This window comes from Thalassophryne amazonica, chromosome 16 (assembly GCF_902500255.1).
Source record: "Thalassophryne amazonica chromosome 16, fThaAma1.1, whole genome shotgun sequence".
Classification (NCBI taxonomy): Eukaryota; Metazoa; Chordata; class Actinopteri; order Batrachoidiformes; family Batrachoididae; genus Thalassophryne; species Thalassophryne amazonica.
This window is the reverse complement of record NC_047118.1, coordinates 75478602-75502233: the sequence shown is the minus strand read 5'-3', so window position 1 is coordinate 75502233 and position 23632 is coordinate 75478602. Positions and strand designations below refer to the sequence as shown.

General features: G+C 39.9%; 1 protein-coding gene across 1 annotated transcript in view; it reads right to left on the bottom strand.

Moving 5' to 3' along the window:
* LOC117528164 (trafficking regulator of GLUT4 1) overlaps positions 1 to 21975 on the bottom strand; it is a 42921-nt gene extending 20946 nt beyond the window's left edge. The window contains exon 1 of the mRNA XM_034190744.1: positions 21851 to 21975. The gene's annotated coding sequence lies outside the window, so the exon portion shown is untranslated. The remainder of the gene's footprint in view (positions 1 to 21850) is intronic.
* Positions 21976 to 23632: the final 1657 nt, after the last annotated feature.

Sequence of the window (23632 nt, the reverse complement as noted above, 5' to 3'; positions counted from 1 at the left end):
TAAACTGCAGGATTGTCTTACAGACATAAAAACATGGATGACCTCTAATTTCCTGCTTTTAAACTCAGATAAAACTGAAGTTATTGTACTTGGCCCCACAAATCTTAGAAGCATGGTGTCTAACCACATCTTTACTCTGGATGGCATTTCCCTGACCTCTAGTAATACTGTGAGAAATCTTGGAGTCATTTTTGATCAGGATATGTCATTCAAAGCGCATATTAAACAATATGTAGGACTGCCTTTTTGCATTTACGCAATATCTCTAAAATCAGAAAGGTCTTGTCTCAGAGTGATGCTGAAAAACTAATTCATGCATTTATTTCCTCTAGGCTGGACTATTGTAATTCTTTATTATCAGGTTGTCCTAAAGTTCCCTAAAAAGCCTTCAGTTAATTCAAAATGCTGCAGCTAGAGTACTGACGGGGACTAGCAGGAGAGAGCATATCTCACCCGTGTTGGCCTCTCTTCATTGGCTTCCTGTTAATTCTAGAATAGAATTTAAAATTCTTCTTCTTACTTATAAGGTTTTGAATAATCAGGTCCCATCTTATCTTAGGGACCTCGTAGTACCATATCACCCTAATAGAGCGCTTCGCTCTCAGACTGCAGGCTTACTTGTAGTTCCTAGGGTTTGTAAGAGTAGAATGGGAGGCAGAGCCTTCAGCTTTCAGGCTCCTCTCCTGTGGAACCAGCTCCCAATTCAGATCAGGGAGACAGATACCCTCTCTACTTTTAAGATTAGGCTTAAAACTTTCCTTTTCGCTAAGGCTTATAGTTAGGGCTGGATCGGGTGACCCTGGACTATCCCTTGGTTATGCTGCTTTAGACGTAGACTGTGGGGGGGTTCCCATGATGCACTGTTTCTTTCTCTTTTTGCTCTGTATGCATCACTCCGCATTTAATCATTAGTGATCGATCTCTGCCCCCCTCCACAGCATGTCTTTTCCTGGTTCTTTCCCTCAGCCCCAACCAGTCTCAGCAGAAGACTGCCCCTCCCTGAGCCTGGTTCTGCTGGAGGTTTCTTCCTGTTAAGAGGGAGTTTTTCCTTCCCACTGTTGCCAAGTGCTTGCTCACAGGGGGTCGTTTTGACCGTTGGGGTTTTTCATAATTATTGTATGGCCTTGCCTAACAATATAAAGCGCCTTGGGGCAACTGTTTGTTGTGATTTGGCGCTATATAAAAAAAAAGTTGATTGATTGATTAATAGACCTCGTATTAAAAGTGTGCGTGCGTGCGTGTATGCATGTGTGAGCTTATTTAGTATGTCCATTTTGAGTACATAATATAATTGTAAATATGCTAAAAATACATGCATGACACAAGATTTATTTCCATTGTGGTCCATTTAAAATCAAATGGCAAAATAGAAGTAATAATAAAAGAAAATAACAATATTAATAAAGCAGATGATAAAATAATAATAATAAATTAGTGATAATATAAACAGTGTGTGTGAGAAGAACCTAAACAATTTCGAAATACATTAAGACAGTAAATTAACATAAAATAATTACGTAGATCAAGCAGGCAGCATGTTACTGACTCACTGTCAACCTACATACGGAAAATATCTCTGCTTCCTCTCTCTCTTTTCTGCCATTTTCTCTGCTTAATAGACTCCTAGGCTTCCTAAAAGTCCTCCTCCCTCTTCTTACCAGTTTGGCACTTTAGGAGCTCTCTTAAGGCCTAAGGTGCTTGGACAACTTTCATCTCATCTTGGGAAAATTCTAAGAAATGTCTATGAATTCAAAGACTTCTAAGATTTTTCTTAGAATAACATCACTAGGAGCTATTTTTTAGCCTTAGGCTGCTTCGTGGATATGGGCCCAGGAATTTAAGACCAGATACCCGAGGTGGGAATTTCATTTTTTGCTGCTTGTATCTGCGATCTTATGCTTTCAGTCATTATCCAAAGCTCATGACCACAGGTGGGGACAGGAGCGTAAATTGACTGGTTAATGGGCCTCGCCTTCCAAATCAGCCCCTTCTTCACCATGACGGTCCAGTACAGCGTCCAGAAGATTTCAGAGTTTGAAATATGAATAAAAACTTCTGATATCAGTTTGATGGAGAGTGTTTGACCCTGCTGACAGCGCCACCATCAGATGGTCAGAGGGGTTTTTATCATGAGGAGGTGGAACATAATTTAAAAAAGGAATGATGAATGCACTAATTTAAAAACAAACAAACCATGAACCAATAACTTTTTCTCCACAAACGTTATACGTCTGTTTTAAACTTTGCTTTTTGCCAACTTTTGTATTCTGTGTTGATACTTTGGTTTGTGAAAAATAACATTTTTGTCACAACAAATAAAGAACATCAATAAAAATTACTGCAAAAACTTTAAAGAACATCTGTTACTTTAATTAGATATTTTGCACCTTTTTTGGACAAAAAAACCCTCTTCTGAAATAAATGTTTTTTTTTGTTTGTATTTTGTTGCTTTTTGATAACATTCTTCAAATGGACTAAATCCTGAAAGAAGCATCTCAGAAACACCAAAAACTACAGCTCTAACATTTATAGTCAAACACACACACACACACACACACACACCCACACACCACACACACACACACAACACAACACACACACACACACACACACACACACACACACACACACACACACACACACACACACACACACACACACACTGTAGTAGCACTTTGCTGTGATTACCTGGTACAAACAGGATTCTGTATGATCACAATGAGCCACAGTTCAGTATCAATAAAATTAGTATTTGATGTAATGTTTCTATTTTCCCATGATTTTAAGTCAGTGATGTCAAATATAAATAAATAAATATATATATAAATATAGATATAGATATATACTCAACAAAAATATAAACGCAACACTTTTGGTTTTGCTCCCATTTTGTATGAGATGAACTCAAAGATCTAAAACTTTTTCCACATACACAATATCACCATTTCCCTCAAATATTGTTCACAAACCAGTCTAAATCTGTGATAGTGAGCACTTCTCCTTTGCTGAGATAATCCATCCCACCTCACAGGTGTGCCATACCAAGATGCTGATTAGACACCATGATTAGTGCACAGGTCTGCCTTAGACTGCCCACAATAAAAGGCCACTCTGAAAGGTGCAGTTTTGTTTTATTGGGGGGGGATACCAGTCAGTATCTGGTGTGACCACCATTTGCCTCATGCAGTGCAACACATCTCCTTCGCATCATTCGTGAAGAGAACACCTCTCCAACATGCCAAACGCCAGCGAATGTGAGCATTTGCCCACTCAAGTCAGTTACGATGACGAACTGGAGTCAGGTCAAGACCCCAATGAGGATGACGAGCATGCAGATGAGCTTCCCTAAGACAGTTTCTGACAGTTTGTGCAGAAATTCTTTGGTTATGCAAACCGATTGTTTCAGCAGCTGTCCGAGTGGCTGGTCTCAGACGATCTTGGAGGTGAACATGCTGGATGTGGAGGTCCTGGGCTGGTGTGGTTACACGTGGTCTGCGGTTGTGAGGCTGGTTGGATGTACTGCCAAATTCTCTGAAACGCCTTTGGAGACGGCTTATGGTAGAGAAATGAACATTCAATACACGAGCAACAGCTCTGGTTGACATTCCTGCTGTCAGCATGCCAATTGCACGCTCCCTCAAATCTTGCGACATCTGTGGCATTGTGCTGTGTGATAAAACTGCACCTTTCAGAGTGGCCTTTTATTGTGGGCAGTCTAAGGCACACCTGTGCACTAATCATGGTGTCTAATCAGCATCTTGGTATGGCACACCTGTGAGATGGGATGGATTATCTCAGCAAAGGAGAAGTGCTCACTAATCACAGATTTAGACTGGTTTGTGAACAGTATTTGAGGGAAATGGTGATATTGTGTATGTGGAAAAAGTTTTAGATCTTTGAGTTCATCTCATACAAAATGGGAGCAAAACCAAAAGTGTTGCGTTTATATTTTTGTTGAATATATATATATATATATATATATATATATATATATATATATATATATATATATCACAATGTGTGATTTTTTAATAATCTATTTGTATGTTACTGCTGCAAACAAGTACACCTACCAACCAGCAAGAATTCTGGCTCTCACAGACCTGTTAATTTTCTTTAAGAAGCCCTCTTATTCTGCACTCTTTACCTGTATTAATTGCACCTGTTTGAACTTGTTACCTGTATAAAAGACACCTGTTCACACACTCAATCAATCACACTCCAACCTGTCCACCACAGCCAGGACCAAAGAGCTGTCTAACGACACCAGGGACAAAACTGTAGACCTGCACAAGGCTGGGATGGACAACAGGCAAGCAGCTTGGCAGAAGACAACAACTATTATGATTATTTATTAGAAAGTGGAAGAAACACAAGATGACTGTCAATCTCCCTCGGTCTGGGATTCCATGCAAGATCTCACTTTGTGGGGTAAGGATGATTCTGAGAAAGCTCAGAACCAGTGGTGGGCACAGTTCCGATAATCCGATAACCGCTAATTATCGAAGATAATGTTTTCATTATCGGATTATCTTTTTAGATAACTTTAAAAACCATTATCTGATTAATTATCTTGCTATAAATTTTTGTCCAATAATTTTTAAAGCTGAACAGCTACAAATATTTACAAAACTTAAAAGCAGTTGAGTACCTACCTGTTAAATGTTTCGTAGCTGATGTGTAGTTCTACCATCTACAAAACAAAGAAGAGCTGCTTTAAGAAGAAACCGCTCAATCCTCTGCAAGCAAAGAGGAACTGGGTCCTCCCCAAAAAAACCTAATTTCTTTTAACCCCATACTGATATGCGGGCAATATCAGCCAAGTCATCCAGAGGCATACATTTTTAACTTATGGTTCAACTTTTAACCAAACTAATGTTGGACAAGTTATTTAAATTAATGTCATGTCTGAAGTTTTATAAAATATCAGATATATGTTTTAGTTTTAAAGTAATGCGCTAATTTCTAAGGTTTTAGTGTGGATATATGCTGTGGCCAGCAGTGCATTACGGATAGGATAGGATAATATCAGTACGTTCATGACATGAGAAATGCATTTGAAACACTCTGATCAGGCTCTACGGACAACAGCATTAAACTCTCGTGCCTAAATTCTCTGGATTTATAGACGTTATTGTGTCTGCATTTATTAAATTCCATGCATTGTAAATGTAGCAGACACGGATTATCTGGAATTTTGTTTTGGCAAGTTTTCAAGGTCTCTACTGCCATCTACTGGCCAGTAGTGTTCATTCACCCTATTGACGTATCCCATAATCCCTTGCACACCAGAGAGTCACTGCAGTCAACAACATATAGAGAATCAACACGATGACAGTTGTAAATTAATATTATACTACAAAAATGTATTTTTTTATGCTTTTCGTCACGTTAATAAGAGACTGCTGCATGATACCCTGAAAACTTGCTAAAACAATTATAACAAATAATCCATGTCTGTTACATTTAATCTGCATGGAATTTAATAAACGCAAACCGAATTTCAGACATATTATATGTATTAGTCTCAGAGGTCAAACAGTGTTGTAAAGAACAATAATCAAGATGTTAAAGAGCAAACTTCACTTTCCCCCAGAATGACATGATCAGGAAGCGATTGTAGCTCACAGCAGCTCCCATTGAAAATAACGTAGAGACAGCCTGTGATTCTCGCATGTTTACATAAAATAAACACAATAACGTCTATAAACCCAGAGAATATATTCATGAGAGCTTTAGGCACCATATAAAAATAGTTTTATGTTGCGATGTTAATGGTGTTGTCTGTGTGCAGTGGCTAAAGTGCAGCGTGATCAGAATGTCTCAATGCAGTTCTCAATGTTACTGAGATCTCGCAGTGCGGCGACCTCTCCGAGGTTTTGTGGGATTCAAAATGTCAATAGGGCAAATAGCCAACATTTATTTGTCAAGACAATATTGTGCGCACGTTTTACAATATATTAAAACGTGCGCACATTCTCTCCACATGCAAAACATTTTGCGATGACACTTCCAGGGCTCGGTAAAAATGCCTGTTTTTACAAATTAAAAAATGGAATATTTTACAAAAGCACATTTATCTGTAAACACCAACATACGACACGTCACATTAACATGTTAGTTTACATAATGATTGACTGAACCAATCAGTGTTTAGCAGAGGCACATTTTACCCAGAATCCTTTGCGATCTGTCTGTGTTTTGTTACAAAACTTCAGAATCAGTGCATTATTCAACATTTAAAAGATATATGTTATATTTTAACTTTGTACAAATGACAGAATTGACATTAATGGAGTTATTTCTATGGTATTAATGTATTTATAAATCAAAAAGATAAGTCAGCATGGCTTTTATTTTCCAAGACCTCCGCCTGACCGGAGCATTGTGATTGGTTAGAGATGTGGCTTGTGGCTGCTCTCAGCTTGCGTCTGTGCTGGAAGCCATGTAGTAAACAAGAGTTTCCAGCAGGGGGCAAGATGCTCAAAAACAGAAATGTGGGCTCATTGTTTGGGTTTGTTGTCACTTTTGATGCTACCAGAAGCGATTGTGGTGTTAAAACTCAAATTTGGTTTATTAGTAGTTGCAAATGTACCAGAGACAATACTGGAATTTATCTGTTATCTGTAACTTCTGATACATTTTTGGGTGGCTTATCATTTTATCTTTATCAAAGATAACTTTTCAGTTATCTGATTATCTGTAATTGAAGTTAATTTTTTGGTTATCTGTGCCCACCACTGCTCAGAACTACACAGGAGGACCTGGTCAATGACCTGAAGAGAGCTGGGACCACAGTCACAAAGATTACATTAGTAACACATGAAGTACAAATACTTCGTTACTGTACTTAAGTACACTTTTTAGGTATCTATACTTTACTCCTTTACTTATTTTTCTGCCTACTTCTGACTTCTACTTATTACATTTTCACACAAGTATCTGTACTTTCTATTCCTTACATTTTTTAAAACAAAGCCTCGTTACTCTTGGCTTCAGTTTAATATATATATATATATATATATATATATATATATATATTTCACGTCATGTGCGCCTGTAATCAACTTTTCTGCAGCACGGCTTTGCTTTGAACCTTGAACCAATCCAAGCAGTGGTTCGCAGATTGAAGCACTGCTTCGACCTATTGCTTCGTTTATTCCTTCTTTCTTTCGCTTAATTTTCCCCCGCTAAAACCCTAAAGAGCATACGTCTGTGAGTATTATTTACCTTTTCTATGTTAAAAATGGTCTTCTGAAAACAGTTGATAGATGTATTTTATAACTTCAAAACGGGAGCGACGCTAACGCGATAGCATGTCTATGGCATTTTCAATGTTAAAAGTTAGCATTAAGCAATTGCAGCTCTCATAACGTTCGGGTGCATTTGTTTTCAAATTGTAATATTTCTTAAATTTATTTTTGTTTATATATTAATAATCTGATGATTATTATATACAATTTTAGAGAAAGAGGCAAAAAGAACCTGAATAGAAACACAACAGGAAATATAAAAGCAACTAATGATCATACATAAATACATACATACATACATACATACATACATAAATAAATAAGTGTTTCTTGTGAACACCTAGTGACTTTTACACCTCCACTTCATCCCTGTCTTATTTAATGACAATTTGTTTCGGTCAAACCATATTTTCATTGTGTTCATTTCTTTAGTTATTTCCTCCAGAACTATCTGCCAAACTAGAAAACTGCTGCGTCCTTGTAAGAGCAGAATACTACTGGAATGAATTTGAATAAGGAAAGTTGTTTTTTTTTTTCCCTCACTAAATGGATGCTGCACTCACTGCAGTTTATTGTCTGGAATAGTCCCAGATTGCATTTCAGAGCTTCTAGAATTGAAACATTTCATGCAGGTGGTGTTGGGGGGTAATTTTGGGTTTTGGGTCTTGGGCCACATGTAGAACGAATCAGTTTTTAAATTAAGCTTTCAATTCATATAGTGGCATCTACTTTTTTTTTTTTTTTTTTTTTTTAAAGGTTACTTTATACTTTTATACTTTAAGTAGGTTTTGCAGCACATACTTTTTCACTTTTACTTGAGTAAAGAGGTCAAGTTGATACTTCAACTTTTACCAGAGTGTTTTTAAACTGCAGTATCTGTACTTCTACTTAAGTAACAAATGTGTGTACTTTTGACACCTCTGATATATATATATATATAAAATCATACATTGTGATTTCTGGATTTTTTTTTTTTTTTTTAGATTATGTCTCTCACAGTGGACATGCACCTAAGATGAAAATTTCAGACTCCTCCATGATTTCTAAGTGGGAGAACTTGCAAAACCACAGGGTGTTCAAATATATATATATATTTGACTGACAATATAAACTCTAAACTGTTCACAGAAACAAACGTACATTGTACTGGCAAATACAAACTAATACAAACTTCAAATAATTTGTAATTTAATTTTTGGGCATCAACTAAGGTACTTAGCAAGCAAACTAGTCTATCTTGTTGTCAAGCCATCAAACCTGGCTAGTTAGTGTGTTTTTGATTAATGTTGCGGAGCTTCACTGAGTGACATTATAAATAAATAATCAATACATTTACGAGGTCTGTGAGAAAAGTATCCGACCTTATTATTTTTTTAAAAAACCATATGGATTTGAATCACGTGTGATTACATCAGCCAAGCTTGAACCACCTCTGTTGGAAGCCTTAAGGACAAGTTGGAACATGCCCTGCTGTAAACACTTTCTCAGATACTCACTCAACTGAAAGCCACCAAAAGCCACCTGGATTTTACAAATGGTTATCAACACGGAGGTGTTTTTCCAGTGGCGGGCGCGCTGCGCCGGCTGCGAGCCGACGCGCCAATCCGTCCGCACGTCTTTCATTAAAAAAATCTCCTTTAACAGTGGAATGTCCGGATATAACTGCTGATTCGACCTCTTCTGAAAGTTCTCTGTTCTCTCACAACGTCCTGGGTCAACAGAGACTTAAATTTGGAGGTTTTCAGCTTGAAACAGGATGACGACGTCGCCTCGGAGCGCTGCGCGACGTCCCGCTCCATGGGAAGTCCTTACAGCGATAGAAACAATCCAAAATCTCTCATCAACTGTTAAAATTTTCACCGAAAACCAGCTGAATTTCTCGAATGGTCTCCACTCGGATGTGCCTCACAGTTTTGAAAAAATTTTGGATCAAGCACAGCGCCAGTCTCTCAGCAATTCTCAGACAAGGAATTCCGACGAGGGGGCTGGACCACTCCTTCACAAGGCGTGCTCACAGGCGAATGACGTCACCGACAGGCGTGAAAAAACTCACGCATGCGCACGAGGGTTCAAGCTTGGCTGATGTAATCACACGTGATTCAAATCCATATTTTTTTTTTTTAAATAAAACTGTCGGTTTCTTTTCTCGCAGACCTCGTATTTATGAATCAATTTACAAAATGCTGAACAAACTCCAGAACAACATTAACTAAAAATCCCAGAGTAGATTAGATTAGATAGAATTTTATTGATCCCTTGGGAAGACTCTCGCAGGGAAATTGAGGTTCCAGCAGCATTGTATAGCAGCACACAGGGTAGAAGCATACAGAGTAAGCAATTCAAACCATAAAAACAGTTTGTACAAGCAAAAAGCTTATTGTGTCACAGATGTTGTTGAAATAGTTCCAAGGAAGCCGACGAGTTTGCACAGGAACACACAGCAAACTTTAGTATACATATAGCTTTAACCAGCACAGGTTTCCACTGCTCACTCACCCTTCTTCTGCGTTTCACAGCAATGCAGTCATCACAACCGTTTACATTGGTGCCCTTGCAGGTAACCATGGTTACTGCCTCTTCACAATGTTGCAGAATGCCGCAGTCCTCCCCTGTGGACTTTAACTGCACTGTTTCTTTCTATTTACTCAATTACAGTGCAGTTTCTTTCAACATACATTATTATTATTTACATCTCTGTTACAAGTACAGACATTGTGGAACATACACATTTCTCCTTGGATGCTCCACATGTTGTGTACCCCAGGATTTATGTGGGTGGGAGGGCGGAGTTTTGATAGTTTAACAGCATTCAATTTCAGAAATGTCCTAATTTTCTTGCAATAAACTGAGGTCAGTGATCAGTTACCACCTCTTTAAGCAATGCATAAGCTGAAAACAAGTTTCTCAAGACTTTGATGTGCTTTACACATGTAGTATTTTACATGTGGATAATTTCAGGCCATCTGGCATTACGAGTCCATCACCTTCAAGGAACATTTGCTTCTTAGACTCTGCAAAATCAAGGTGATTCTCTGCCATGGACCTGAAGCCATTTCCAAGTATGTACTGGTGCTGTAGCGGAACCCTACGCTGAGGTTGCAGATTCACATTGATTTTCTTCCAATGTGTTCATCCAATGAAGGCCGCCATAGCAAGCTCCTACGTAGCCAAGGACTTTGTTTTAATCATGCCCCAGTGGCTGTATATACAGTAGTGTTCAGAATAATAGTGCCGATGTGACTAAAAGATTATTCAGGTTTTGAGTATATTTTCTTATTGTTCATGGGGAACAACTGGTCCAGTAGATTCAGTAGATTTCTCACAAATCCAACAAGACCAAGCATTCATGATATGCACACTCTTAAGGCTATAAAATTGGGCTATTAGTAAAAAAAAAAAAAGTAGAAAAGGGGGTGTTCACAATAATAGTAGCATCTGCTGTTGATGCTACAAACTCAAAACTATTATGTTCAAACTGCTTTTTTTTTTTAGCAATCCTGTGAATCACTAAACTAGTATTTAGTTGTATAACCACAGTTTTTCATGATGTCTTCACATCTGCGAGGCATTAATTTTGTTGGTTTGGAACCAAGATTTTGCTCATTTACTAGTGTGCTTGGGGTCATTGTCTTGTTGAAACACCCATTTCAAGGGCATGTCCTCTTCAGCATAAGGCAACATGACCTCTTCAAGTATTTCTGACATATCCAAACTGAGTCATGATACCTGGTATGCGATATATAGGCTCAACACCATAGTAGGAGAAACATGCCCATATCATGATGCTTGCACCACCATGCTTCACTGTCTTCACTGTGAACTGTGGCTTGAATTCAGGGTTTGGGGGTCATCTCACAAACTGTCTGCGGCCCTTGGACCAAAAAAAGAACAATTTTACTCTCATCAGTCCACAAAATATTCCTCCATTTCTCTTTAGGCCAGTTGATGTGTTCTTTGGCAAATTGTAACCTCTTCTGCACGTCTTTTATTTAACAGAGGGACTTTGCGGGGGATTCTTGCAAATAAATTAGCTTCACACAGGCGTCTTCTAACTGTCACAGCATGTACAGGTAACTCCAGACTGTCTTTGATCATCCTGGAGCTGATCAGTGGGTGAGCCTTTGCCATTCTGGTTATTCTTCTATCCATTTTGATGGTTGTTTTCTGTTTTCTTCCACACATCTCTTTTTTTTTGTCCATTTTACAGCATTGGAGATCATTGTAGATGAACAGCCTATAAATTTTTGCACCTGCGTATAGGTTTTCCCCTCTCCAATCAACGGTTTAATCAAACTACGCTGTTCTTCTGACCAATGTCTTGAATGTCCCATTTTCCTCAGGCTTTCAAAGAGAAAAGCATGTTCAACAGGTGCTGGCTTCATCCTTAAATAGGGGACACCTGATTCACACCTGTTTGTTCCACAAAATTGATGAACTCACTGACTGAATGCCACACTACTATTATTGTGAACACCCCCTTTTCTACTTTTTTTTACTAATAGCCCAATTTCATAGCCTTAAGAGTGTACATATCATGAATGCTTGGTTTTGTTGGATTTGTGAGAATCTACTGAATCTACTGGTACCTTGTTTCCCATGTAACAATAAGAAATATACTCAAAACCTGGATTAATCTTTTTAGTGACATAGCACTATTATTATTCTGAACACTACTGTAGCTCTGACATTAACGTGTTCCTCAGATTCTCCGGAAAGATTACTCTGAATCCCCAAAGTAAACAATCATCCTCAACAGTCAGATCAAATTTTCGTCTCACATACGGCTGAAAAGCCTCATCAGACACATGTTTTGGCCAACCTGACAAAACATATTGTTTCACTCTTGCCAGTGTGGGATCTCACTCAGTTTCACGTGCAGTCTGTTGAGCTGTGATAGACAGACTGTCTGGGTAAGAAACTCAAAACACTGGATTTGACCTTGTAAAATTTTCATTTGTGACTGGCAGTCTGCATAATGCATCTTCATTCCCATGTTGTTCTGACGGTTTGTACCTGATCTCGTAGGAGTATGCTGCTAAAATAAATGACCATCTCTGCTTTCTAACTGTTGCTAATGGTGGTACTCCTGTTTTTGGACCTAAGATTTTAGTAATGGTTGTGATCAGTGATCAGAGTGAACTTACGTGCAAACAAGTTCTCAGTAAACTTCATTACTCCAAAAAAAACTATGTCTAATGCTTCTTTTTCAATTTGCGAGTAGTTTTTCTCTGCTTTTGTAGCATTCTAGAAGCAAACCAACTGGTTTTTCACTTCCATCTGGCATTTGATGAGATATCACTGCACCAACACCTACTGGTGAAGCATCACAGGTCCATATGAGTGGCAGATCTGGGTCGAAATGTACTAAGACTTTGTTTGAAATCACCTGTTTCTTACCTTTCCCCTTTTGACATGATTCTGTCCACTCCCACTTCACATATTTGCATAGCAACCCAGTCATTGGTGCTATTAAGAGAGAGGAAAGACCTTAATTCAGTTATTTACTTGGGATCGTGGCCTTTGCAATAGCCTCACATTTTTCCTGCATAGGTTGGATTCTCTCTGCATCAATCATGTGCCCTAAATAAGATATCCTGTGTCGGAAAAAGGCACATTTATCTTTTTTTTTACATGAAGAATATAGTTTTGCAGCCTTTTCAGAACTTCGTCCCAGTTTCTTATGTGCTGTTCTCTGTCCTGTCCAGTGATCAATATGTCATCCACATAACATATTACTCCCTCTAAACCCTGTAAAACTTAATCCATCAATTTTTGGAAGGTTGCAGGTGCACTGATCACTGCATAAGGAAATCTGTTTACTTTGTACAGACCTTTGTGAGTATCGATTAAGTACTGTTTTGAATCCTCATCCAGTTCTACTTGTTGACATGCTTGTGACAAATCGAATTTGATAAATCTGTCACCTCCTGCCAAATTTGTGAACAAGTCTTGTGGTTTTGGAATGTGGTACTGATCTACCTCCAACTAAGGGTTTATGGACACTTTGTTGTCACCACATATCCTGACAGAGTTATCCACTTTTGGTATGTTTACAGTAGGTACAGCACACTTACTATAACTAACAGCTGTGGTAACACCTTCTGCTTCTATTTTGGCTAACTGTGCTTCCACTGCATCTTTAAGTGCATAAGGCACAGAATTTGGGAATGGCTCCTGGTGCAACATGTAGTTTAGCTTTGATGCCTTTTACTTTTCCCAGGTTAGGTTGGAACACCTCTGGATATCTCCCACAAAGCTCTTCTACACTCGCTGGTGCCACTTGGTTTACAAAAGACCAATCCAGTGTTAATCTTTCAATCCAGTCTCTTCCCACTAAGGCTGGACCACCTCCTTTTACCACAAATGAGGTTAGTTTATGCCAGTGCTTGTCTGCTGTAGGTTTTCAGATCACAGCTGGTTTGTACAAATTGAACCATTTTAAACCTGTGTTTATACAGTGCTTCTGATATAACAGATACAACTGCACTTGTATCAACCTTCATTTTCATTTGTTTACCATTTACCTGCACATAAACATAATAAGGTTTAATAATAATAAGGTTTTACCACTAGTCTCTATTTCAAACAGTTCCAGAACCTTGTTTTTACCTTCCCTATTTTTCACATCAGGGTCTGGCTTGGATGTGACCTTAAGTATTTCATACTTCGGCATGTGGAATCTCATGATTACTCCCGATCGCGATCACCATTCTGTTTCGCTGTTGTCAGATGATTGTCCACGCGGGCTGTTGGGCACCTTTGTTTTCTGGTTGGGAATGATCTGCCTCTTCTGGTCATGTGCAGCACACCTCTTCTTGTCGTGAGCAGCTTGACCTGTTGATGTGCCCTTTCTTGTTGCAGGAATGGCACGCCACCTCTTTAAAATGGCAGTCATCTGGCATGTGTCCTCTCCCTTTCCACCTGTAGCACGGTGTTCCACTTTCCTCTTTCTTGAGTACAGCTCTCTTGAAAATGCCATTGGTTTTCAAGGACTTTTGTGACCACTGCTTTTCATTTTGCTTCACGACTTTGTGTGCCAGACCCATTTCATAAGCTCCCCTCACTGTTAAGGGCCCCTTCACAATAGTGCAAAGTTTGGTCAAAGTGCACACGAAGCAGGAATTGTATGCAAAACCTGTAGAATCGTACTTGCGGCTAATGCATCATACACCTGTTGCTGCAACTATTTGTGCACACCAGCGGCTGAAAGACAGAATGTGCTCTGTGCAAACCCATCGCATCCTCTCACGGCAGGTGTCAGCCAAATTCCAGGTGACACGCATGAACAGCTAACACCGCTCGCATGGCACTTAGAAAATGTGTGGCCAGGCACACTCTTGGCACAACAACAGACTGCAGACAACCACTGTCATACTCACAGTGAAATTTGTTGACGTTCCCCATGAGTGTGACTTTGCAAACACACACACTGACACGTAGGTGTGTGCGCTCCACTGATAGGAGGTGTGGCTTCCGACAGAAGTCTGACAGTGTCTGATTGCTGTAATTATGTGGACATAAATAAAAACGCTATAACGCCGTGGCGGACAAGCTGCAGCGAGCGAGTGCTCGCATGGACGCGGACATGACAGCCTGACAGGTTGAAACAGACCATCAGATCAGAACACACAGCGGGCGATCTGACAGTCACGTCACTCACGTGAGCTCTGTTCCACATGATGCGGTGTCTGTACTGCAGTGCGTTGGGGAGAACATGCACACTGGGCGACTGGATGCACTGGCACCAGTAGATGTGGACACGATCAGAGCCCACTGCTTCTCATTCATGTCATTTCATGATTGTATGCCAGTGACCATGGGTCATCTACAGAGGAACAGATGGATCCTATTATATTGCCTCGCTTGATAAATGCGGTGTTTTTATATGGTATGTGATTTTAATTTTTTTGTAATACTTCTATGTCCTTCCTGATATGAGGCAGATTCCCGCAGCTTTGAAAGGACAGCTCTGTAGTTCAGTGGTAAAGTTTCTGACTGGCAATCAGAGCTTTTGGAAGCCATGGGTTCGAGTCCCGTGGTTGGTATGTTTTTTCTTTCTTTTTTTAGTTATTCCACATAAGCAGCGCAATGTGGTCCCACAGGTACCAGCTGGTTTTTATTTTTTTTTATTTATGCCACATAAGTGATGCGATGTAATGCAACTCGCACTGTTCTGCTCAAAAGACACCGTCGCGTGCATGAACTCTTGCACCGGGATCGTGCACACCTGCCCGTCTGCCTGATGCTTCGTGGTGCACTAATTCGAAACTGTTTCGCGCTGTTTGCAGCATTTGACCAAACTGCGAGCTAACCACTAAGTCTTTTGTGTGGGCGGCATTCAAACATTCAGTCCTGCAGCTCATGGCTGTGAACACTACACAATTAATCTATTTCTTAAGCATCGTCCAAAAATGATTTAAATTTGCACAATGAAGCCAGTTTTCTGAGACTCGCAATGAATTCACTGATAGATTCATCTTATCTTTGCTGTCGAGTGTTAAACTTATATCTTTCAGTGATAAAGTTCGTTTTTTGGCACAAAATGGGTGCGCAGAAGACTTATTAAGTCAGTCAACTTACATGCAGATGGTTTCAATGGTGAACAGAAATCCATAAGGAGGGTGTGGTTTCGTTTTCTAATGACCATCAAAACACAGCTCTCGACTTTCATCACCATACTTCAGTCCGTTTGCCACGAAGAATTATTCTAGCCTTTCCAGGTAGGCTTCAAATTCTTCTTCTGTTTCATCAAGCGAAGGTCTTTCTGATCCTGAATGCAGTCACCATTTCACATGTGCTCTGTCGTCTCAACGGAGTTCAAGCTTCGACGCTCAAACTCACTTTCAAAGCAGTATCCCAATCCTCATCGCCAATTTTCTGTTGTGTCACAGATGTTCAAATATGGAGCCAAGGAAGCTGACGACGTGAGCACAGGAACACAGTGAACTTTATTACACAGCTTAACCAGCACAGGTCTCCATTGTTCATCTCACCTTACTTCTGCATCTGACTGTGCTGCAGTCACAACCTTTTATATTGGCACTTATATTGGCTGCTGTGTCTTCAGAATGTTACAGAATACCATCCATCCATCCATCCATCCATCCATCCATCCATCCATCTTCTTCCGCTTTATCCGGAGTCGGGTCGCGGACTTCTGTTAAAAGAGTCACTCGAAGTTGCTTTTCAAATCCCAACAGGCAGGCTATTCCACAAGGAAGGAGCACAGCAGGAAAAGGCTGCCTAAACTTTCTTTAATTCCTTGGGACACAGAGCAAGTCCACATCTAACAACCACAGTGTATGAGGAGGCACAAAAGTCTTAACAGGTTCAGTGAGATGGTTGGTGCATGTCCATTAGGGCCCTTACATGTTAGCAACAAAACCTTGAAACCTGCTTGTAGAGGCACAGGGAGCCACCAAGGGAAGCCAGAATAGGTGTCATGCGATCAAACATCCTGGTTTTCATCAAAACTCTGGCAAGCAGTATTTTGTATCCTCTGTATACATCTCATACTCTTATATGACAATCCAGAAAATAAAACATTACATTAGCTTAATTCTGGAAGACACAAAGGTGTGAATCAAAATTTCTTCACCTGCCATAGACAGGATAGGTCTGACCAATTGCCGTGTTGCACAAGTGAAAATGAGCTGTCTTAATGATGTCCCTAATGTGCAAATCAAAAGACGATGGATCAAAAAGTCACACTTTAACTTTTTCACTTTGATGACTCACCCAGTCACCAAGTGACAATGTTAATTGGTCAGAAAGATATCTCCGTCTGACAGGGTCAGCTATGATCATCTCAGTCTTCCCTGCATTCAAATGCAGGAAATTTGCAGACATCCAGATTTTACCACAACCATGCAAACTTCCAGTTTTTGCAGTCTGAGACACTTTGCTTACAGAGATCAGCATACACATCTGGAGGACATCAGCATAACAGTGGTATTGGATTTCATGACTCTGAATAATATGGCCCATAGGTGCAACATACAAGAGAACAACAGAGGACCCAAAACAGAACCCTGAGGTACCCCATATTTCATAGCTGAGAAATAGAATGTTGTGGCATCATAAGGAACACATTGCTTTCTAGCTGACAAATAAGATCTCAGCCATGCAAGCACCCTTCCAGAAATACCAAATAATTTTCCATTCTCTTCAGCAAAATACCCATGGTCAACCATATCAAACCTGTATCCATGACCCACCAGAGATCATTCACCACTTTTGTGAGGGCAGTCTCAGTGGAATGATGAGCCCAAAAAGCTGAATATAAGGTCTCAAAAAGATCATCCCTCAGGACAGACAGGCAATAAGTTGTCTTGCAACCACCTTTTCCCAGCACTTCAGAGAAAAATTATAAATTTTGAAATAGGTCTGTAATTCTCCAATAACCCAGCAATCCAAAGTAAGATTCTTTAACAGAAGGTTTATTACAGCACTTAAAGCTGGATGGAACACTTCCAGTGGTGAGTGATAAATTTATAATAATCAGCAAGACAGGCCCTAATAATGACCAGAACACCTGAACCAGTCTGGCAGATAGACTTGTCTGGATGATGATACACTGTCATCATCCACTTTAGTTATTTATATTACACAATAATTTAATGTTATTTGATATAATTTCTATTTGCTTGTGACAGTTAGCTTCCTGCTGTTGATGTCATATAGAACAAACCAGGATCAAGCTCTAGTTTAAAACAGTATTAGGCTTAAAGTATTAAATGAACCAGATTATCTCTAATTTAGTAGGATTAAAAGCAGATATTTCACTGTTAAAACTGCAATTTTTGAAATAGAGTACAAAATAAAATCATTTAATAATTAGTTAACCCCTTAGCACATGCCTCATTTTGGCTTGTCAGTATCTGATAATAAAAAGTGAGATTTCCCATCCAATGGGATATACAGGCTTCGAAGGAGTTAAAACCACATTTGAATGCTTTAAAACCAGTTTTATAGTGGCAGTAGATAACTGAAACAATCCTGCAAATAGTGACAGAAGCAACAAATAGCATACTCTTTAGATTGGCCATTTGAATTTTCAATAGGCAGCCAGGTAGAGGTCAAATGAAGAATTACACAGGGGTCAAATTAAAAAATGCTCCAATCATATTGAAAACTATACCACATTTATTTGCTTATTTGTCTGAGCATAAAAAGTCCAAAAAGGTATAGTTTGGACTGTCTGTGACTGAATGTTACATAGTTATGGGGTAAAAACAGCAAAATGGTGACAAAGGTCAATTTCAGTTGTACAGGGGTCGAAAGTTAAAGTTGCTCTAATTTTGTTAAAATGTGTGTGCAAATTATTGGTTGAGCTAATCCGAGCGAAGCGACATGCAAGCAGTGCGAAGCTAGCTCATGGTACAGGGAGTCCCAAACAGGACAGTGCCAAATATGAGTCCACAGTGAAACAGGAAATGTCAAATGTCAAACACTTTCCTGGATCAACACTTCCTGATTTGGACAGACGAGTTAGAGCGGAGGCCAGGGTTGCACGGGACTCCACTGAAATCTGATTGGGACACAGATGATTGATATGTCACAGCACAGCACGTCTGGTTGAAAGAGCTGCATTTGAAATCACTGACAAATATTGACTGATAGGTTCCTCCAGTACAGTAGCTCGTGCTGTGTACCCCGCAATGTTCTAACCCACCTGAGTAGAAGAGAAAAATGTTTGAACAGGACTACCAGATGACACCAAAGTTACATTGGTGAGTAAATGACCGTATTTTACGCCAGAAATGAGGTCAGGCTGTTAAAAGCGGCATTGTCCCTTAATTTGGGTGCCTTATTATGCGCTTTTTTTCAGTGATGTTTTTAAACAAGCAGGAGCTGTTGATTCATGAGATATAATGTGACGACACTCAGGCTGAAAGAAATATAGGTAATTTACTCCTCCTTTGTTCTGTATAAAACCTGTGTAACTCTTAATTTTGCTCTCTGAAGGACTTATTTTTAACCCTCTGGGGCCAACGCCGTCGTATTTTGTGTCTGTTTTGGCGCCATTCATCCTTGACCCAAAATAAGCATACCAAACGGCAAATGTCAGCTCTCCACAGTTTGTGCATGATCAAAATTGCACACATACATGCACAGCTTTTTGTTTTTTGCAGTCTGCTGTAAGCAAGTGCTTTTAATTTCACAAACAGAGACGGTGGAGGAAGACATTAAAAGCAATATACATTTCACTTATGTTACCAATATGACAACTCACTCATGGTAACAGCAACATGACACTTAACTAAACTGACTAAACCAACTGAACTACAAAAACACAATAAATCAATAACTCTAACAACACTGTTAAACTAACTTGAACCACAATAACAACATTTAAAACCTCAAAACCCAGAACTCCCATGGTGCACTGCAACACAACATACACTGTTTACTGATTAACTAAAATCACTAACTTCTCAAAAAATATTTGTCCTATCAGCTTTCCGTTTTCGCAGTGTTCATCCTTGACCCAAAATACATAAGCATACCAAACAGCAAATGTCAACTCTCCCTGGCTTCGCTGTGATCAAAGCCATACCCATGCACACACACAGAAGCCACTTCGCTATTATAATATAGATAAATAAATGTATTTTTTGGCATGGTAGTTGTGATGAAACATCTCAACGCATTTACACACAATTTGTTAAACATATAAATTCATATAGTCAACATTTTGAAATGGTGTTTGAAAATGATCTTGGTTAAATTTTTTACATTTTTTTTAGACTGCTTAGATTTTAAAATCATATTGTTTCACTTAAGAGAAACAAAAGAAAAGTGATATACACTGAATAAAAATATAAATGAAACACTTTGGTTTTTGATCCTATTTTTCGTGAGCTTACTCAAAGATTTAAAAAATTTTCAAAATATGCAAAAAACTGTTTTTTCTCAAATGTTGTTCACAAATCAGTCTAAGTCTGTTTTAATGAGCACTTCTTTTTTGCCGAGATAATCCATCCCACATCACAGATGTGGCATATCAAGATGCTGATTAGACAGCATGATTACTGCACAGGTGTGCCTTAAGCTGGCCACAACAAAAGGCCACTCTGAAATGTTCAGTTTTGTCACACAGCACAATGCCACAGATGTGACAAGTTTTGAGGGAGCGTGCAGTTGGCATGCTGACTGCAGGAATGTCCACCAGAGCTGTTGCCCATAAATTGAATGTTCATTTCTTTACCATAAGCTGTCTTCAAAGGTGTTTCAGAGAATTTGGCAGTACATCCAACCAGCCTCACAACCGCAGACCACCTGTAACCACACCAGCCCAGGACCTCCACATCCAGTAGGTTCACCTCCAAGATCGTCTGAGACCAGCCACCCAGACAGCTGCTGCAACAATCGGTCTGCAGAGCCAAAGAATGTCTGCACAAACTGTCAGAAACCATCTCAGGGAAGCTCATCTGCATGCTCGTCGTCCTCATCGGGGTCTTGACCTGACTGCAGTTTGTCACTGTAACTGACTTGAGTGGACAAATGCTCACATTCGATGGCGTCTGACTGCTGATAAACTCTATGTGAAGGAGACGTGTTGCTCTGTATGTGTCAAACGGTGATCACATCAGATACTGACTGGTTTTCTGACTCCCCCAGACCCCCCAGTAAAGCAAAACTGCACATTTCAGAGTGGCCTTTTATTGTGGCCAGCCTAAGGCACACCTGTGCACTAATCATGGTGTCTAATCAGCATCTTGATATGCCACACCTGTGAGGTGGGATGGATTATCTCAGCAAAGGAGAAGTGCTCACTAACAGATTTAGACAGATTTGTGAACAATATTTGAGAGAAATAGGTATTTTGTGTATATTGAAAATGTAATCTTTGAGTACAGTTCAAGAAAAATGGGAGCAAAAACAAGTGTTGTGTTTATATTTTTGTTCAGTGTACAAATTTCAAGTCAGACTGCAACAAGGTTAAATTTTAATTTTAATGGCTGTTTTGAAAAGCTCACATTGTTACATAAAATCCCCCCCACCCTGTAAAATTACCAACAAATAACTCCAAAGTCACAATATTAAAGAAAAAAATAAAATTAATTTCATCTCCAAAAATGTAACTTTATGAAAAGAAACATGAAATTGTAAGAATAATTTTTAAAAAGTGTTTTTTGGGGGAAAACATTCTTTTATAATACAGGAGTTGCAAAATGTGACATTTTTCTGAAAATATTTAAGCTCTTGAATATTTTTGCAACCGTGAGGCGTGAACATGAAGTATGAATAATTGAAGCAACAATTCATTTGTTAAATATGCTGACAGTGATTGTCATAAAATGGACAGTGGCGGTAATTTTATTAAATACCTCCTAAGAATGTCATATTTAAGGCTGTAAATGAAAGCTGACAAGAGTGATGCGTGACATCAAATACATCTCAATCACGTCACAGTGAAGATGCTCCAGAGGAGACAAGGAAAGCGCAGAGAAAGAGCTGTGCATTCAGTGCAGACGACACACCCACGGCACCTGCAGCAGAACCTGTGCAGAACCCACAGAACACGTCCAACCTGCAGAACCTGCAGCAGCTTCCAGGTGTCAGACAAAAAGTGCAATAAAAGCTGCTCCTACCTGGTCCTAGTCGATGGGGTGCTGCAGGATGATGTTCATGCTCACTGTGCACAAACTGCAGGGTGATCTCATAACATCAAGCAAAATGAAACAAGGATCAGTACTCCAGTCAGTCATTCAAGACTCCGAAGATCTCAGGAGTTTTTGATCCTGCGATGGTTTATGAGGATCCAGACTCTGCTGCAGCATCAGCATCTCTCCCCCCTCCTCTACTAACACACACACACACACACACACCACACACACACACACACACACACACACACACACACACACACACACACACACACACTTTAATGGTAAAGGGAGGGTTTCGCCAAGTGTGCACGTACGTGTGCGTGAGTGCAGTGGGTGCTCCCACTCCAGCTTTCATGTTCGTCAAGTTAGCCACACTTGAAGGAAAAAAACTTTCAAAGTTATAGTCTCTGCTCAATCAGTCTACAACCTTTTTTTTGTTCCAGTTTGATTTCTACTGGATGTTGCTGCTGATCCAGGAGATCATCCTGAGAAACAAAAGAAACAAGTCCCATCCAGGCCTGGTGCAGGTGTTTATGGTATAAATGGACTGTATTTATATAGTGATTTTCCATCTGCATCAGACACTCAAAGCGCTTTAAAATTATGCCTCACATTCACCCAATTGCACCAACCCACTCACACACTGATGTCAGGGTGCTACCATGGAAGGCGCTCACTACACAACGTGATCAACTTGGGGATTAAGGACCTTGCCCAAGGGCCCTTAGTGATTTTCCAGTCAGGCTGGGGTTTGATCCAAGGATCCTCTGGTCTCAAGCCCAATGTTTAACCACTAGACCATCATCCCTATCCCCGGATTCTTTAGTGGGATGCAGATGGGAGTCTACGCCTCCCCCTGGATGGGATGCCAGTCCAAGGCAGGTTACTTTCCCAGTCAAGCCTGGTACCCATAATGTAACCAGGAACCAAAAGCACTCAAAAAATGGTTCAAACAAAACTTTTTATTTGTGTTGATTAAGACTATATTTCATTCATTTTTTAAAAATCGGCTTAAATCAAATAAAGGATTACATGGGGCTGAAGACTATCCCAGCAGTCATAGGGTGAAAGGCGGGGTACACCTTGGACAGGACGCCAGTCTATCTCAGGGCCACATAAACAGACAACTCTCAAACGCACACTTATGGTCAATTTAGAGTCACCCATTCATCTAACCCACGTCTTTTAAAGTGGGAGGAAGGCGGAGCACCTGGAGGGAACCTGCACAAACTCCATACAGAAAGGACCAGACGGGAAGTGATCCCAGGACCTTGTTGCTGTGAAGCAACAGTGCTAACCACTAATCCACTGTGCCGGCCTTTCTACTGTAATGTATCTTTAAAAAGCAAACAAACCAACCAACAGAGTCTCCAGAATGCAGAACTGGACAGAAATAGACCTTGACCTTATTCAGGCCTACGAGCTGAAGAGGCCAACATCATGAGCACTTTTCCATCAGTTGTTAACATCAGGGTCTGACAGGCTCACATGGGGCCGAACAGGGCGATCAGGAAGACAAAGCCTTAGAACTAATGGACAGTAGCTCATCAGCCATCGCAATGGCTAAGATGAATGTCCACATGATTGGGATTCAAACCAACACCAGGGGAGTCAAAGCACCAGCTACTGGTTAAGAGACCAATCACCCAAGACTCTAAGTCCAGAAGGACCAACCTGAGCATGGCCTGCATGAAAGCCTCGAAAAACAAGCAGCTGCTGGAGATTTTGGTCGAAGTCGAGTCTGGAAGCATGTGCTTGGTGCTG